The sequence below is a fragment of the Portunus trituberculatus genome, chromosome 15, assembly GCF_017591435.1.
Source record: "Portunus trituberculatus isolate SZX2019 chromosome 15, ASM1759143v1, whole genome shotgun sequence".
Taxonomy (NCBI): Eukaryota; Metazoa; Arthropoda; class Malacostraca; order Decapoda; family Portunidae; genus Portunus; species Portunus trituberculatus.
Genome location: NC_059269.1, coordinates 20,542,629 through 20,548,628, shown reverse-complemented (window position 1 = coordinate 20,548,628; position 6,000 = coordinate 20,542,629). Strand labels below are relative to the sequence as shown.

The window sequence follows — 6,000 nt, the reverse complement described above, 5'->3', positions numbered from 1 at the left end:
AGGTTAACCTTTCCCTTTCTCCCCTCTCTCTTTGCGCCTCCCTCCTTAGCTAACCTCTTTTAGACTCAGGCGGTGGTGGGGGGCTCATCCCATACAGAGTGTCTGCTTCTTCTTCGTCAGCTGATTATTCCGTCTTTATATTAAGAGGTCGCTGTTTTTGATGAGTCTTCTTCACCCTCATCCCATACAGAGTGTAATAGCGTTTAATAGTTTTCCTAAAAAGGTATAAATAAAAAAGAATGTCCACTGAAAGTCCCAGTTTTGAATGAGTAAGGAAAGAATTATCGAAAAATTTTAGGAGTGTCTAGTTTTCATAGATAACACGTGGAAGAGAACTGGTGTGTAAATATTGGTCACCCCACACAGATTTATTACTCGTTGACAGTATAGCACAGCACAACACAGCTAGTAGAACATCAAATAACGACGCTAACAGTATTGGTCTCTCTCTTTGGCACTCTCATTCTCTCTCTCTCTCTCTCTCTCTTGTATGTATGTGATGTAATTGTTCGGTTTGTGCATCTGTGTTGTTGTTTATTTAGTTTATTTTTTGTTTTTACGTATTTTTTTGTGAATATTGATTCTCTCTCTCTCATTCTCTCCCTCTCTCTCTCTCTTGGATTGAAATCATTATTCACTGTTTTACGTTTTCTTCGTTAAGTTTAAGGGTGAAAAGAAAACGGTAGTAGTAGTAGTAGTAGTAGTAGTAGTAGTAGTAGTAGTAGTAAGATCAACGTCAGTAATAATAGTAATAATGATGATAATGACAATAATAATGATAATGATAATAATAATGATAATAATAACAATGATAATAATGGTCATAAGAGCAATGACAATAATAACAATAACAACAGTAACAATGACTAAGTGAGGCTAATCAAAACAACAATGACTTCATATGCTGCAATTTTTCTTTCCTCACCCACACGTGTTTCCATCATTAGTTGGCGTCACTTCCGGGCAATTAGGTGAACAGACTGTGGCACCTGGAATTAATTAACCTTTTGTGGTGATTAATTCAAACCAACGAGTCATTTACGAGCAGAGGTAGGGAGAGTTTTTTTTTTCTTTTTTTTTTTCTGTCCCTGCACCCTTTGATTTTTTTTTTTCTGTCCCTGCACCCTCTGATTTTTACGTGTGTCTGTCTTTTACCTAATTTTCATAGTTACGATCAAGCCATAAGCAGTGAAATAAGGTCACCATTAAATTATACCTTTTCCACTAACATTTCTCTAACATCAAGATAGTTAGTGTGTGTGTGCGTGTACGTGTGTGTGTGTGTGTGTGTGTGTGTGTGTGTGTGTGTGTGTGTGTGTGTGTGTGTGTGTGTGTGTGTGTGTGTGTGTGTGTGTGTGTGGGTGGGTGTATGTGTGTGTTTTATGTATGAGTGGCTCCGGGCTACGGCAACAAAAAGACGTAAAAGGAGGCTCCTCTGAAGATGCCATATGTAAGAAGCATTCTGGCTAGAGCAACTAAAAGGTATAGAAAAAAAAAAGGTCCAGTGAAAGTCCCAGTTTTGAAAGAGTAAGGAAAGGATGATCCAAAAATTTGAGGAATTTCTTTAATCCTTCCTCGTGAAACAGTTCAAATCAAAGGCAAGAGGGAATACAGAATTAGGCAACAGAGGAATACATTAGAATACATGAGAAGCTGCGAAACAACAACACTAACACCAGCACCAACACCAACACCAACACCAACACCAACACCAACACCAACAGGAGTACGTTATTACCTCCAGAGAATCATCTACACCTGATTCTAATTGACAGGTAACACGGCATATACAACTACATTTTTTTGAAGGAGCATTTAACTCCCTCAGTATCACGACGTGTTTTTCATATTTATTCTGCTTACTGTTTGGTGATTCAGAGACTTATGTGGGGATTAAAATAGTGAGGACTCTGGCCACTAATCTTCTGACCTCCTCCTAATGTAAGTAAAATCATCTAATCGCACTCAAAACTCATGATAAAAATGAGTCTCAGTACTGAAGAGGTTAGAATTCCACTACAGTATATAGTTGAAAATATAAATCTCTTTAGAGGAAAGAGTTTATAATAATTAATGTTGGTCTTGTACATGTAAGAGACTTTGACATTTAGGCAGAAAAAATGTTTCTCAGAATCCATTTAACTCTTCTCTGTGCTGTGTTGTGGTGGTGGTAGTGGTGGCGGTGGTGGTGCTGGTGGTGTAAGGCCTCAGACATACAGTGTTCCTCTAGAAATGATCTCTATATTCCCACTTCTACTTTAACGTTTTAACTTTTCATTCTCAGTCATTTCCATGCACAGAAACTTTACTAAGGGTTGCTGACTTTCACGGTGCACATTTCCTTGTAATTTTGATTGTAGTCGCTCTTTTGTGTACTGTTCCGTCACTTCCGTAATGCTCCCTCAACACTCTGAATGCGTCTGCTTTACGTGCGGTATTTCATTCTCATGTATAGACATTTTCCGGATTGTTGCGCACTTTCATGCCGCATATTTCACAGTGATTCGAGTTCCAGGCTTTTTTTTGTTCTATTTTACCTTTTTTTGCCTACTTTTCCAGTTTACTTTTAATCAATTCACATGGATAGAAACTTTACAAAACGCTACTCACATTTCTTCGTAGCATTAGTTCAGTTGACGTTCTGTTCAACTGTATTATTTATCATTTATTATTAACAATCATTATTTATTTATTTTTTTTCCATATTACTTCAAAACCTTCAATTCTTTTTTCGATACTTCATTCTTATCCAAAAAAAAAAAAATTTATTACGAAGAGATCCTCACATTTATATATATTTTTCCACGTACAGATTTCTTTTTCTATAATCCCAGTTACTTTTTATATATCTACACTGTTGTTTAGCTTCCACATCGCTTCAATGTCTTCATTTACCTATGTTTATTTCATTCGTATGTATGTAATCACTTTACGAACAGGTACTCACATTTATATATATATTTTTTTTTCATGTACAGATTTCTTTTTCTAATCCCAGATACTTTATATATATCTACACTATTGCTTAGCTTCCGTATCGCTTCAATATCTTCATTTACCTATATTAATTTCTTTCGCATGTATGGAACCACTTTACGAATGGTACCTCACTTTTACGCTGAACAGTTTCTTATTCAATCCCAATCGCTTTTTCTACTCCCCTGTGTTATCATCTCACTCCCATGCAATCTTAGCACTTTACCTTACTTATTTTAATGGCTCCTCACTTTTACGTTGCACATTTCCTTGTATTTTCAGCCTCAGTCACTTTTCATGTACCTCTACAGCTCTACTATTCTATTCCATCACCTCCGTATCGTTCCTATGACCCTAAATTAAACTACTTTGCATACTTTCACATCACATTCTTGGCCGTTGCTTCCTTATTGCCTCTTACACTCAGCTCGCCGTCCGCTCCCCATAAAGAGTTGTCCCAGCGTCGAGAATCGGGTGTAATGAGCCTCCTGTGGTGAAGAGTCCAGGCTTTATCAGATTATCGAGTAAACCTTCCCGCATCCTCTCGTAATCTGCGCCAATCACCCTTATGAGTGTGTGTATAAGTGGTGTGTACACTTGTTTTTACTCTGAGTGTTAAAGGTTAGTTAGGGCAGTGGTGTTAATATAATGAATGATAGTAACAATAAGAATAGCTACTAATACATAGGGTTTATAGTATTTTTCATTTTTTCTCATTTTTCTTAGTTCTATGTAATTTCTAAGTCTCTAAAACTCTTTCGCAGTCTCTCTCTCTCTCTCTCTCTCTCTCTCTCTCTCTCTCTCTCTCTCTCTCTCTCTCTCTCTTTTCCATGAACCACGCAGTTTCCTTCCATTTAGCGTCTCGTAGTAGAGAACATATCAAACCCAGCCCTTCCACGGAACACATACACGCACAAGGGACACTGACTTACTCTCGTAGGCTTGTTAGCTACGGCATAAGTAGGGTTTTCTCAGTAGAATTAAAAGGAAAGGCAAAAATATACGCGAAAGAAAAGTTAAGATCCACACCACTTTTCCCTCAACGTGCCCCGGTAAAAGCCAGTTTGAAAGAACGCACAAAGGGAACTCTATACAGCAAAGCAAGGTTCTGGAAAGTGACCATAAGGAAGTTTAAGCAATAAGATAGACGAAATAATGGAGTGTTGGTGTCTAGCTACTGCAGTGCGTGGTGATAGCGAAGGTGTGGACATGCGTTAGCTCTTCCCGTAAGGTGTGGGAAAGAGTGGTGCTGTAAAGATGCAGAGGAGACGCGTCCACTAAGATTGAGAAGTAAGATTGTGGGATGTGTGTGGACAGAAAAGGCTGCTGGAGCGAGAGGGGAAAATTCTGAGTGTTGATATGAGTATAGGGTGAGATAAGACGAAGGGAGAGAGAGAGAGAGAGAGAGAGAGAGAGAGAGAGAGAGAGAGAGAGAGAAAATCTATCCTTCTTGAGAGTCTGTAATGCACGTATACAACGCAAGGCAAATTCGTCCAAACAAACACACGTCATCGGTCTTCATTTAACGAAAACAAAACACATACTCTCTCTCTCTCTCTCTCTCTCTCTCTCTCTCTCTCTCTCTCTCTCTCTCTCTATACATCCTGCCTTCTCCTTCCTCTTTCTTCCCTCCCCCCTCTCTCTCCTCTCCTTCACGAAACTTAGAATTCACAAGGGTGCTGCTAATATCCCGAGTCCCGAAGTGTCCTGATCGACTCGGAGCTCATTTGGTGGTGCCTATTTTGTCTCCTTCAGGCTCCTCACACGCTTCGAATCCTCCATAAAACTCAATCCTTTTTTTGTGTACCATTTTTTTGGTATCTTATCTGCGTGCGCATCTCTCCTTCCACACACACGTTTCTCCTTCCTTCTCTCTTTTCCCTTGGACAAGCACTCTCGTTTCATCACCAGTAATTTGTCACAGGAATGACCCATATGTCTCTCTTTTTTATTTTTTTGTCCCTTTTTCCTCTCCTCTCAGTTCACTACCTGCTCGCTCTTCGCTCCCCCAACCTCCCCTCTCTCCACTACACTATCCCCTGCCCCGCTCCTCCTGTGTCCAGGCCTGACGCCCACACCTTCATTGAACTGGATCTTTGTGTCACAACTCGTGGTGGTTCTTGGTTCGCTGTCTGTCATCCGTCCCTTTAGTTGTAAGCGCACATACCTTCTTTGATCTCATCACCTGCACCCTTTGCAAAAAAACATTTCTGGGTTCCTCTAGCGAGGCCAAGTAGAACTGTCATTCTTGCTTGTCTAAATCTCTTGCAAGCCAAGGTATTCTGATTACGATCTGGGTTGCCAAGAAACGATGGTTCTCTCAAAGCTGATCTGAGAAAATGGAGCCGAAAAGTTTGCATAATAGGGAATTTTCTTGCAGGAATGTGGCTTGTAAAGCCGAAAAATCCATAATCCATCTACGAGTGAAAGCACGTCCCCACAGAGAGTGCAGAGTGACGAGTGTGTTGTGTTAGAGTGAGGCGGTGGAGGAGGGTGTGCACAGGTTTGTAAGTGGCGCGCGGGGAAGGTTGGGAAGGTGGCCGGCAGAGGGCTCCGGCTAAGGCCTGCAGTGGTAGCTAGTCAGTGGTGGGGTTGTAGCTCGATCTCGTCCACTCTGAAATATGAAGGTAAGTACACCAACTTCTAGTGGATAGATTACTTTGGTTCTATTAGGAAATGATGTGTGTGTTGTGTGTACTCAAGATATCGTGCCCAATTGTGACGTTTGTGTCGAAAATCTGCTGTGGGCGAGGTCGATAAATGGGAGAGAAACGTCAGATCTGTCTGTAACACGCTCCAGAGAGGCGGTGGAGAGAACACGTCAGCAGAATGCCGAGTGAGCACAAATCGTAGGGACTATAATAGTTTAACGTTTTTCCTTAAAGAAACGTGGGGCAAGTGGAGGGATCATGGGTGAACGTTGTTTCAGCAAAACAGGCTGTGGCGGGTGGGTTATTTTTAGTTGGGCTCTGGCTAGCAGACGACGCGCTCGGCGTATCGTCTGCTAGGTCGCGCGGGAACCGG

At 40.9% G+C, this 6,000-nt stretch overlaps 1 protein-coding gene across 10 annotated transcripts in view; it reads left to right on the top strand.

The window, feature by feature from the left end:
* Positions 1-6,000, top strand: part of LOC123504033 — a 144,645-nt gene that overhangs the window by 4,506 nt on the left and 134,139 nt on the right. The window contains exon 1 of one of the 10 annotated variants that reach the window (XM_045254278.1): positions 5,462-5,603. The exons of the other annotated variants lie outside the window; for them this stretch is intronic. The gene's annotated coding sequence lies outside the window, so the exon portion shown is untranslated. Of the gene's footprint in view, positions 1-5,461; positions 5,604-6,000 lie in introns of those variants that run through there. 10 annotated transcript variants of the gene reach the window in all.